Source organism: Pecten maximus, chromosome 6 (genome assembly GCF_902652985.1).
Source record: "Pecten maximus chromosome 6, xPecMax1.1, whole genome shotgun sequence".
Lineage (NCBI taxonomy): Eukaryota > Metazoa > Mollusca > Bivalvia > Pectinida > Pectinidae > Pecten > Pecten maximus.
In genome coordinates, this window is record NC_047020.1 from 40,401,744 (window position 1) to 40,415,032 (window position 13,289).

A 13,289-nucleotide genomic window follows, 5' to 3' on the forward strand; every position below is an offset into this window, starting at 1 on the left:
ACCTTGTAAGCGCACTCCCACATTTTCACGGGAAAGAGGTTGAGTCACTATAATTGAAACATATACACAGTTCTTTACCTCACTGATCTGCCAATACAATCCTCATTGTTTTAACCCCGAGACTGAATTATTTCCGCTACATAAAATACACAATGTATGTAAAAAAGGAAATTTCACATGAAAACTTTCCCCTGTACACGATTTTATTTAACGAACAATGTCCAATAAGCCATTTTAGTAAAATACAATCATGACACAACTCATTGCCTATCACCCGAAACGGAATGTATTTTGATGTTTAAGAGGGTATCATTAATCTAATCCAGGATACGTCTATTATTCAATTTAGATTTGTGGTGTTTTTTGTTTGTTTTATGTTTTTTTTTTCTTCACTTTATTATCAGTAGCAAGTTTCAAGTTCTTTATTGACTTTGAGTCTTCCGACTCATCAATAACATGTACATACATAATAAACAAATTTTATTAAAGACAATGGATATCGATGTTTCAGAACGAGGCTGGTCTGATCGGCATGTATTCAGTCGTGTGTGGGATTTTCCTGTCTCTCATCGTAGCCAAGTAAGCACACAAAAACAGAAAAAAAAGCATTCACAAATAAAGTTACAGTTAAACATGTTTAGTCTGGCCATTGTATATTACAACGGCCTTCTTTCATTGGCGACAGCCGTCTATTGAAACCAAATTGTAGATAAATCATCTTTATTTATGCCCCCACCACTTCTTTCCTCTTTGGCATATGTTGGTCTTCAGGTTTCAAAGCCGGAAGTCTTGGCTAAAATTATATACGTACTTAAACTTCAATCGCTATACTTCCCTTTGAGCTCGCTGCCGCCAAAAACAGGTGTGTTATAACCGGAAGTTTGGCGAGTTTCGGTTGTCGGTAGTCAACACATATATTTCAAAAGGCTCAAATAAAAGAACAATATACATATCTATATATAGGAAAATTAGCCAACAGCTTCTTTGGCATGAACTTGATAGATAATTCCATCTACCTGGCGTGGTAGGCCAAATATCGTGACATTTTCAATTAAAGAATTTTTTTATTTGAATTAGATGCACATATGTGTTCTCCTTTGCGTTGTGGATGAACCTGCTTCTCTCCCGGATATTGCCGGAATCCTATGGTATAGTAACAGTCGTTACTTCAATGTTGCCATTCACGTAGTCATTGCAGAGGATTGTACAAAAGACACCCAATGAATATGAGGAACATATATATTATGTCTATTAATGAACTTCTAGGACTCTTCAGCAAAGCTAGGGTCAAGAGGTTTTGAAGGGGAAACTATAGATCTTTCAAAAGATATGTAAAATGAGCTAGCTAATGATATTACAAAATTAGTTAATTTGTCATTGTTTGTACGCAGAATACGGCTTTCTGATAGTTTGGGATTGTATTTGAAATGTAATGAAACTAAAAACTGACATCGACGATTATGATGATTTTTTGAAGCACAAAGAACCGTATTGTTACGTCACATTTTTCGCGACATTTTCGGTTTGTTTTTTGTTTTTTGTTTTTTTTTTCGCTAAATCAAGATTCTTTTTTTTTTTTTTTTGCAAACTGTATTTTGAGATTGTGTAATTTCAAGCAGACATTAGTTTTTCCTCTTCTTTCTCTTCTTTGCACATATTTCATATGCCATTTTTGCCGCACATTTTGTTTCGGAATTTGTAATTTCCCTCCACATAACCGCCGTAGTTGGGTCCGTCACCCTCACAGCCACCACCCCCGTCTACTTTGAGATGGCCTGTGAAACAACATATCCCGTGGCTGAGGGCATCACCAACTTTGTCCTAACCCTTGTCAACAATATCGTCAGTGTGGTGTTCTTGGCCATTGAAACAATCCCTAACATTGGCAAGTATCTTTAATTATAGACATACTGCAATATTCTAAAATTAACATTAAGCTTAAATGAGTAAAAATCACAGTGAGTTTCGGAAAGATTAGCGCCTTCTACATCATTGGTGACACCTTTCATGTAAAACTTTTGATTATATAATAATCATACTATATCAGGATAAGGTATCATCGCCCTTCTTCTTTGCGAAAAGAACATTCATTGCACATTTTGCTTTAAAATGTAAATGCATGTTTTTGATGCAGTCCCTATTACAGGTTTTGAATTCATGGGCAATGGTGTCCTCTAGTGAAACTACGTTCACATTTTACATAACGTACTTCTTGTGATGGTTAATGACGAACTGTATTTAATAGATATATCCATGGCATATTATGTGGTGAAGATCTTGTCACTTAAAGACTGCCAGATTTACAATTGCTTTCTTCTACCTCGCGATAAAGCTTATTTCAGAGGCAAATCTGTTTATTTTTCTCTTTAAGGTACGTCGTGGGAAGGCTGGACTCTTCTTGGCACGATCATTTTGTGTTTACCGGGTTTGGTTTTTTTTGAAAGAGAGAAAAAAAATTGGCTTAACGTGGATAAAAATACATGAATTTGAATAGCAGATATTTCAGTTGTTGAGGACAAAGTTGGAAATTCGTCGACAAGACTGGTACAAGATGTACTATATAATACTCAGTAACCACCATTCAGCAGTGGATACTAGCATAATATTGAATCACGGACACAAGTAGTGCTTCTTTGTCTCCCGTCAGAACTCCATGGACGTGTAAAATCCTCTATGAACTGTTAAGCTAACGATAGAAGTGGGCAGATTGTCTATTGTAGACACAGGAAATCGGAAATCAAAACTAGTTTTAATAAGCAAAGTGGAAATCTCTGAATGAAGAAAATATAACATTTAATATCCAATGATCATTTATTTGCCTTGTGGATTTCAGGAAGTGCAGATCACAAAAGTTATCGAAACGTTGAGTAAAATATATTTCATTAACCCCATTTACAACGGTCGCGCTAGTTCAGTTGGCAGGAGCATCTGAATATAATCTAAGCTAAAGATCCAAGGCGTGTCATTATTCGAGATGGTTTCGTTTCTCACGAAGTTGAAATCACGGACTGTCATGGCCTACCGTGTTTGTATTCATGGGTAAGAAATTTCACATTTTCAGTGAGTTCATCACCATCTACCACAAGAAGGCACCGCCTCAAAATTTTTTTTTTTTTTCATGGGAAGATAAACCTGCCTCAATTAGCAGACAATTATTTCACTGGTCGACATACAGATTGATCTTGCTTAACATTCTATGTTTTAGCTGCGTACCACTGTATCAAATTTAGTTGTCATGGCTAGTGTGCATCACAACAGAGAGGTTAGTCCTCAAACCCCATCACATCACAGAGGTTAGTCCTCAAACCCCATCACATCACAGAGGTAAGCCCTCAAACCCCATCACATCACAGAGGTAAGTCCTCAAACCTCATCACATCTCAGAGGTAAGTCTTCAAACCTCATCACATCTCCGAGGTAAGTCCTCAAACCTCATCACATCACAGAGGTTAGTCCTCAAACCCCATCACATCACAGAGGTAAGTCCTCAAACCCCATCACATCACAGAGGTAAGTCCTCAAACCTCATCACATCTCAGAGGTAAGTCTTCAAACCTCATCACATCTCCGAGGTAAGTCCTCAAACCTCATCACATCTCAGAGGTAAGTCCTCAGACCCCATCACATCACAGAGGTTAGTCCTCAAACCTCATCACATCTCAGAAGTAAGATGAAAATGATGAAGTACCAAAATGGAATACATTATGTAATCGTAACAACAATGAAATATATAATTTAATAAACAAAGGTTTAAGTGTTTAATAGTCTTCTTGCTATACAAATCTCTATTTTACTACTAACATACACCCGATGATCAACTCGTATCAAACATAACCGAAAGAATTTGCACCGAGAAAATGAGAAAAACACCAATGATTCAGGTTGTTTCATATACAGTCACACCTGTTATAGCGGACACCTTATATAGCGGTCACCTGTCCATAACGGACAGTGCCAGGAATCGGTTTGCTGAGCGAAATACCCATTTTGTATGTAGTTTCAAGTTACAGATCAAACCAGAAGTCTATGCGAGTTTTATCATTCTTTTTTATTGTATACCCACACATTATACATGCTTTAATAAAGAGAGAAGTGATGTGACCAGCCCGCACATAATCACGTCGCAATCTTTGTACGTGAATGCAAAATTAGAAAATTAGAACATTTAAAATTGGATTTTGATTGAAACCAATTGTTGTACACAGATCGCATATGCGTAGCATCTCTACGAAAATATAGACGTCGTAAATTGTGGTATATGTACATAGTTTTTGCGTACTCAAATTTTGAACGAACTGAAACAGAATTGCGGAGTAATAAATAATATGAGACTACCTTTAGAGAAATCGTAATCGAGCGGAATGCGTCTAGAGCGAAAATGGCTAAAATAAGATTACCACTAAAATATGTACGTTTGCAGTAGCCGAATTCAAACGGTTTAGCACACTGATGAAATGACAATTGATAAATAAAACCTTGGGACATTTCTTCGTATTCCAACATGTACAAACAAAATCTACACACACAGACAATCGTAATTTAGATGTTGAAAATCGGCAAAATATGATTACCGCCAAAATATATACGTTTGCTGTTCTATGTTCATTATATTATACAATGAAAGTAATGTTATTACGAGTATGATCCACAGTATTTCACCTCCTTCAACAAGAGATAGGGATCTCAACTGTTGGTGTTAAAATTCTCAGTTTTCAATCACAAAGACTTTGTACATATCCCAAACCACGACCAATATATGACATATATGTATACATAGGCCATGGGTTTTGAGTTTGTTGTCATGTCCCTGTGTTGTCAATAATGATTTTCTTTCAAAAGTAAAATCCTCTTTCTCATCCTCAAATGGGGAACAGATTTTTTTTCTCATATTTACGTAAGTGTGCTCTACCATACACACAACCAGGGCTTTCTAACATCACTGAAGAACAATACAAAAATTTCCGCGAAAAATATTCAAGACATTTCAACAAAAAAAAAGTCTGAAAGTAAAGCGTGTCACTTATAAAACAATTAACATTCCAACTGCCATAATATGTATCACTGATGTATTGAAAACAAACCATGGAACAACCAAACCACAGACTAATTAGAATACACACATCAAAGCATGGTTTACCAAAATTAGGAATTTCGCTTCCCTGGGGCTTTGTCTTACGTACACTAGGAAGAAAGTATGTTTGATTATAAATAAACTTCTAGGAAAATATTTTTTGAGCATCATTTGTTGGTACAAAAACAGTTATATAGGGTAGGACATTAAATAGTCAAGCAAACAGTGTCAAATGCATTTCTTAATCAAATTGTGTACTTGCAAGAGGGATGGATGTTTAAGACAATTCTGAAAACTGAATTCGGCTGGCTGGATTGAACAGAATTTACTGTCTGTCTTCAAAATAAAGTGTTTGTTGAAAATTAGCAAAAATGTAAATTGAAAGTCCTGCAATCTTACTACCATAAAAACTACAGCGTGTATTTTATCAGTTTTACTAAAACGTTTTTTTTTTTAAATTCAACCTCCATCAAATACATAATAGAATTTCTATACTTAAAAAAGAAAAAAAAAAAAAATACAACTAAAAATGGTCCTGGCCAAGGTTCACCAATGTTCCTAACATATACCTGTATATATAAATTCCGGAAGGAAATTACAAACATACCTGTATATATTAATATATATAAATTCCAGAAGGAAATTATTAACGTCAAATTTAAGCAAGAAACTAGTTTGGAAATTCTGCAAGTCCTTCCTATAGATAAATTCAAGTAATAGGGAATTTCCCAGATTAATGAATATTGATGAAACCGAGTCCTGGTTACAAAACAATTGCAAGTGAACATGACATTGTGTTTATATATAAAATACATCTCGCCTATAACAGTGATTACTAACAATACTGCTCTCTTCAATACTTCTGTAAAATCCGTGGTGGTCAATCGGCAGGAATATCAAAAAGATTATTGAGATTCTAATTAATATATTCTGAGTACATTATATATAAACCTCTCTCTCTGGAAACATCACAACAAACACCACACTGCCTAAATCATTCAGACCAGGCCACCACTTGGAATATATTCTCATTTTCATTTCTTAGTAGAAGTGTCCCTTAATTTTACGAAAGTTTTAATACAGAAACTACATCTCATAAGATGTTGTGTAATTTTATAGAATACAGTTACATAATCTATGCTATTACTACCCTCAAAACTTTGACCTTCTAATGGTATCTTTGAAATTTAAAGTAAAAAATAATTAATTGCATCATAAAAAATCTATCATGCTCTGCCTCTTTATTTGGTACGTAACTTTCGGACTTATAGGTAGTCTTTATTAGAACACAAGCAAATCAGATACGTTTGGTTTGTTTATGTTAATTACAGTCAAACAACTCAACAACCTTGATTAGCTCCGTAGTAAAAATTTAGTTCTGACAATAAATATTCTATCAACAGTAAACTTTCTCTAAAAAAGTATACTACGTTAGCTTGAATAAGTGGGATATATTGAAGGTTTTTCATGATCCCACTGACTCCAATACAAGAACGTTCAACTGTAAATGTATTTTGTATACGCTGTCAGTGATGTAGCACTTTAACAGCCTATAAACACAGAAATATTAAAACTATTATAAAAATATTAATTAATACTATTTAAGCAAATAGTAATACCCAATACATTTATAAATAAAGAGTAGGGTTTGAGGTTTGGAAATCAGAAATATACACTCCTACTGAAAATAGAATGGCGTAGGATTCGAGGTGTAAAAAGGCGGGCATTCCCCAGGTGGGGTCTCCAGTGTACTGTAAATGTCGGGGTTACTGTCTTTCGAGTACTCGTATGCTCTTATATGCCTTTAAACTTATACAATAACAGCATTTATCCGATAGAAAAAAACTTCAAACTTTAATTGGATATGAATTTCACATCATTTGAACTTCAAACGAGCGAATAAAGGGAATGGGGTCACTAGTAATAACAAACAGTAAATTATTTAGTTTTGTGAGTACTTTATAGTATTTTTGGCAGCAAATTATATGTACTATGATACAACATATATTCCAGATTTATATTTACATGTTAAACTATTTAGGTATCTCACTTGCATAATGATGGTGCTGATAAATATTATATGACATGACATAATAACTTATTTGCATTTCCATATACAATTATATCGGTCATTTAGGCGAAACTTTGCCCCTCACATTTGCTTTTTACTTGTGCGTTTTCATGTTCATTTTTAAAAAAGTAATACTTAAGACCACCAACAGAGGTGAGCCCAAATATTTTGCCATAATGCTGTGTCATCGCAAGCTATCTGTGCATAAAGCAAATTTATAAAGCACGCAGCATTTCAAGCATATATAACACGGTGAAAAATGCTACCTTGGATCAGAGGAGAGAGGTTTTCTTTGTCTTTGGACACAGGGCAAAATATAAAAATTAACAAAAACATAAAAATAAAATAAATAAATAAATAAATAAAAAATAAATAAAAAAAAAAACAATAACAAAAAATTAAAAACATAAGTAAATAAATAAATAAAAAATAAAAGATAAAAAAGTACAAAAACATATTCTCCAATACTAATATCATTTTAATTGATATACATTTATATAATAGAATACAATGAAAATAGTTACAGAAGTTATTAGATTTATTGTCATATATCACATTGTATAGCATTGTAATTTTATTGTACTATTATTATATACACATATACCAATGTAAAGTCTACTCTCCGTCCTTTGGCATAAGGAAACATTGAATCTGAATCTGGGCGTAAATGACTGAATAGGTGAGCCCATGTTTGATATTGTTTTACGAATATTCTGGATAGGCGTCGGCTTTATTGTCGATAAGGTAACGCTACATAACACCGGTTTGTGGAGTGCAAATGGCGGAAACATTAATCAAGGTCTACTCATGTTCTCATCAGGGTATTCCACAATCGTGGGGCCCTCGACAGGAAATCTCGCTCGCCGCAAGCAGTTTGTAATAGGTCAGCTTCACAATCACTGCTGCGCCTTCAAATAGCCACATCCAAGTCAAAACCAGACTTGATGTGTAACTCACTTCCTGTTTCTGTCACAACATCGTAAACATGGCGAGTAACCGGTACCAGGAAGTGCTGGCGGCTCTGGAGGTATAAGTAGTCTATGTACATTTTTAGATTATTATAATGGGTCCTCCTGATTCGTTGAATGTTGTATAGGAATAAAAACCACCGACAGCTTACAACGCCACATCTGCACACTGGACCAGAACGAAGCCGACCCCGGTTTGCACAGAGTAATGTGAAGAAGAAACATGACCCTGAAACAAGGCTTGATTACGGAATAGAGAGAGTCCAGAATAGACGGAATTAAATACAATACTTAACCAAAAGATGTTGTTTTAGTTTGAAATACATCCAGTTAGATACAATCTTTTCAAAATTGCAAACCTTTAAATCTAAGGACAAAATGAGTACAAAGGATGACAATATGCGAATAAATAAAGCAAAGGAGGACATAAGAGGACAAATCAGGACAAAAGAGGACACAGAAGAAAAAAGAGAGGAAAACAAACGAGAATATATGAGGACAAAAGAGGACAAGCAAAGACAAAGGAGGACAAACGTTGATAAATGAGGACAAAGAAGGAAAAAGAGAGAACAAACGAGGATAAATGAGGACAAACAGAGACAATGGAGGACAAACGATTATAAATGAGGACAAAGGAGGAAAAAAGAGAACACACGAGGATAAATGAGGACAAAAGAGGACAAACAAAGACAAAGGAGGACAAACGATGATAAATGAGGACAAAGGAGGAAAAAAGAGAGAACAAACGAGGATAAATGAGGACAAAAGAGGACAAACAAAGACAAAGGATGACAAACGATGATAAATGAGGACAAAAGAGGAAAAAAGAGAGAACGAGGATATATGAGGACAAACAGAGACAAAGAAAGACAAAGGAGGACAAGCGAGGATAAATGAGGACAAAAGAGGACAAAGAAAGACAAAGGAGGACAAACGAGGATAAATGAGGACAAAGGAGGAAAAAGAGAGAACAAACGAGGATAAATGAGGACAAAAGAGGACAAACAGAGGCAATGGAGGACAAACAAGGACAAACGATGATAAATGATTCCACGATAAGTTTAAAAAAAAGATGTTTAAAAATTTGACATAATTATATTCTCATTTGCTTCTCACAGTACTATTCATTTCCGACCTGTTACGGTTGTGTGTATGCGTTGGTTCATAGAAATTCAACCAAATTGGGACAAAAGAAGGCAAATAATGTCAAAGGAGGACAAATCTGACAGAAAGGGTACAACATAAGCGTACGTGTGAACTTAAACATTACTGAATTAACATATTTCTTTGCTTTGAAAAAAATATTATTTTAATAAACAAAAAAACAAAAACAAAACATCATTCCGGCGGTAGAAAATAATCCTATGCCGTGGTTTGCTGTTATAAATCTTCCAAGATTTCAAACTGTATAGGGTGAAAAATTTAATCTCGAAGAGAAAAAATTCTTTAAAATAAGATAGTCTAGAGATAAGCCGTCACGCTGTATTAAGCCATAAGACTGGTTGATACGACAAAAATACAAGATTGGGGTCACATGTCAGTCATATGAAATGTGTGCTATGACATGGTCAGTGAGACCTTAACCTGGTAGAAGGCTAAATTTACGAACTTGTTATTTAAAGTTTTCTGAAATATAATAATTAAACAATTACATTACAGAAGATCTGTAAGGGAAGGATGATGTTCATTATTTTATTTTGCTACATCAATCACCTTGAAAATAGACCAGTCTTAAAAGAAAAATAATAAGGAAGAAAACACGATGGCAGCTTAACATATTGTTGTATACACTGCAATTTTGCGACAATGAAAAGTATGTTAAGCTATCAATGCATTTGAGTCCCTAGTTTATGTTTATAAATAATCAAGATATACTTTTCTTGTGAATAACACATGTTCCGTCTGATTCATTTGATAGCAATGCAATATATTCATTTGATGATTCCATGTGTCAAATTCATGAGATATTATGTTCATTGTAATGGTATGATTTCCATAACCGGTCTACCATCGGTTGAAAAAGGTAATTTCAATTCTTTGTTGACTGGCCACTAGATACATTGTACAATACCATGCACATTTCTTATACAACTTATTACGCATTCATTTCTTTCTATGCTAAGAATCCGTGTTAATATCGCCCCCCCCCCCCCCCCCCCAAACTTGAGTGGCCGGTTATTTATATGCATGTTGATGTTTTGAGACTTAGCTATTGCATCATTCTACTTTATTTCTATAAATTTAAAAACTTTGGATTGCAAGTATACACACATACATATATTTATAAACGTCGCATAGCAGGCGACATCCTCAACTTAAAATGTTCAACATTGTCAACGTAAATCTTCGTGAAAATAAGCCATTTTCAATAATAAGCTATTAAATTCTTACTAATAAGACTATATACTTTTAAGACGATCCCAGTTAGGAGATCACATTCGAAACTCATTCTCATATCTGACAGTTGATGGAAATATATAATAGACACAAGCTGTAGATGTCTCCTGCACTATTAAGCGCATACATTCATTACCGTACGATACACAAGGCTTATTATCATCGCTTACCATATTCTCTTGTTGTGGTAATATGCAGCTAGCTGTGAAACACAATGAAATGTATAGACCTACGGTAGGAATGATGTTTATATTGTGCAAAACAGTAATTTTAAATTAAAGTGTCGACGCTCTGACGAAGACTGTTTATAATACACAAGGAAAATTCTTATAAAAATTTAATCGTTATTTAAAGTGACCATAGCTGTCACTTGATATCAATTAAACGGTACTTTCTTCATATGCATAATGCAATTAGCTCAAGATGTAATGATACACGAGCGAATACTGTAAAATGTACTATAAATATATGTTGATGGGATATAAAACACTGTTAAAACAACTCGATTGATGCTTGTAAACAATGTGTCACAGAGAAAGCCGAACGCAGTAACACAGTTGCTTGTGTGACACGTGTGAGACACGTGTAAAAGATTATACTCGTTTTACTTTCATGTTATGTATTTCTAACAGGAGAATAGATTGCATTTTTTTGTAATGACTATCGGGTGTTACAATGAAACTTATCAATTGGGTATACAGTGTAAATTCCTTTTATTCAACGGGACGCATGATCGTCGGATACCCACGGTACATTACGCTACACTTATCCCATGTGGGTCAACTCAGTAAAAAAATCCTCGTTTCGATAGAGGCCATTTGATTCGCTCCGTTACAATCCCTATCGGCATTTCAGCCAATCTGATGTGGAATGCATACTCTTTACATCAACAATAGCGGCGACGAAGAATCTCGAAAACATCTTTCAGAAATTTAATATCAATGGGTTTAATTAATAAAGCAGAATATTATTGATGCCCTTTGTTCTGACAGAGGTTTTTTCCTATTAACTAAAACAGACATTGGTGATGGAAAGGCCTGGTTTCTCAGATTATGTGGATACCTTTGTTTAATTTCGATATTCTGATAGGCTGAGCTGCTCTTAATACCCCAAAGACATCGCCGTACCAGATTATTCTTGTATAAAACCTTATGTATCGTAACTATCGAACAAGAATACATAAACCAATTAAGTGCTTAGAAAATATCTCAAATGGAGATACAAACATGACAACCTTTCAGAAGGATTTACATAACATAATTAAGATGGGAGAAATGAGTCCCTCAGAACTGACTAGTCCTTTAAATTCTAAACCACACATCGATTTTAAAATTTATACCTTATAAGAAAAAATTCAGAGTTTGAAAAATGTTTAAACGATCTTCAATTCCTCTTTAATCGACTAAAAATTTGATCATATTCAAATGGAGATATCTGTATCCGTCCCTCCCGAAAAGATCGATTTCAAGAGAAAAAATTATATAATATATTGGTGAATATTATCATAATGCATGTTTTCTTAGTTTATATAAAATCTGATATACATATTCGAGTACACATCGTAACCAGTGGTGTTGTCATTCTTCTTTTTTGTTTAATTTTTTTTCTCGGACATGAAAAATACATGTATATGAAATATCAAAGCTATTCATATATGCATATGCATGTACATAATTTCCAAATATAAGGAATGCCGGGGTTGAAATGCCTTTGGTTTGATTCAATGTAATTGATCGGCGACAAGGTTATTCAGTAACATTCGTTTGTAACGATGGAAAAGCGAAGCTCGAAGTAAATCACCTGTAGTAGATTCAATAATCTGTTACATTATTGTGAACAAATGATTCTGTTATAAGATCCCCGGCAAATTCGTTTAATATTGTTTTGCAGAATCTATGTCATACGGTTAAGAACAAAATAAAATAATATTTACGATTTGTTAGATTTGGTTTTCCATTTATGAAGCGAGGCCGGTTCCATCGAATAATAGTTGTTCTATTTTAGGCAAAGCCGTATAAGATCATGTTTAAAACCTATATCATACAGTGTAGGAAACAGAAAGTGTGAATTAAAGATTGATAACACTTCATTATTGCGTTACTTGGACCAATGAGCAGCCAAAATGCATCATTTTTTGAAACCTGCTACAAATTCTTTCAGACCAATCCGTAACGTAAAGAAAATGGTGTTCCATTGTTTTTGTAAACGTGGAGCTGTGAGCAAAAACATCAGATTGTGGCAAAAACAGATCTTACCCTCTTGTTACATGTGTCACGCTTGTATTCTCCGTTAGTGTGTTGTTATTGTCAGCGTCAGTAAGATGCTTTGTTATCGGCAGTATCGTGTAAGCGTTTCAGTGACTAGTTCTTGTGATCTATAACAGAGGGCGTTGTTTTCCTCTATAAAAAGGCCGACACACAGGGTGTAGCGTCTTATTCTGGAGCTGGTCATTCGTCTGGTGAGAACTCCATCATAGGTTAAATTATTAAGTTGGTATATCGACACTGAAATATAGAAGTGGCTGGAAAAGCCTTTCCTTGGTCAGTGTCGTATACACAGGAGATACGACCAGAACATTGTATGAGGTTAGGCATAGCTATCGTCCGAGCCTCACAGCTCGTAGCTATTGTGTCACGACTACGTTGATGTAGTCGTGAGTTGCTCAGAGTATTAGTTTGTGAGTAGGGCTAGTGGTCATAGGTATACTAGTGTTGTACACCCACATATATTGTAGTTTGTATTTAGTGTTCACGAGACGTCGCTCATAGCTAGCAAAGTAGGC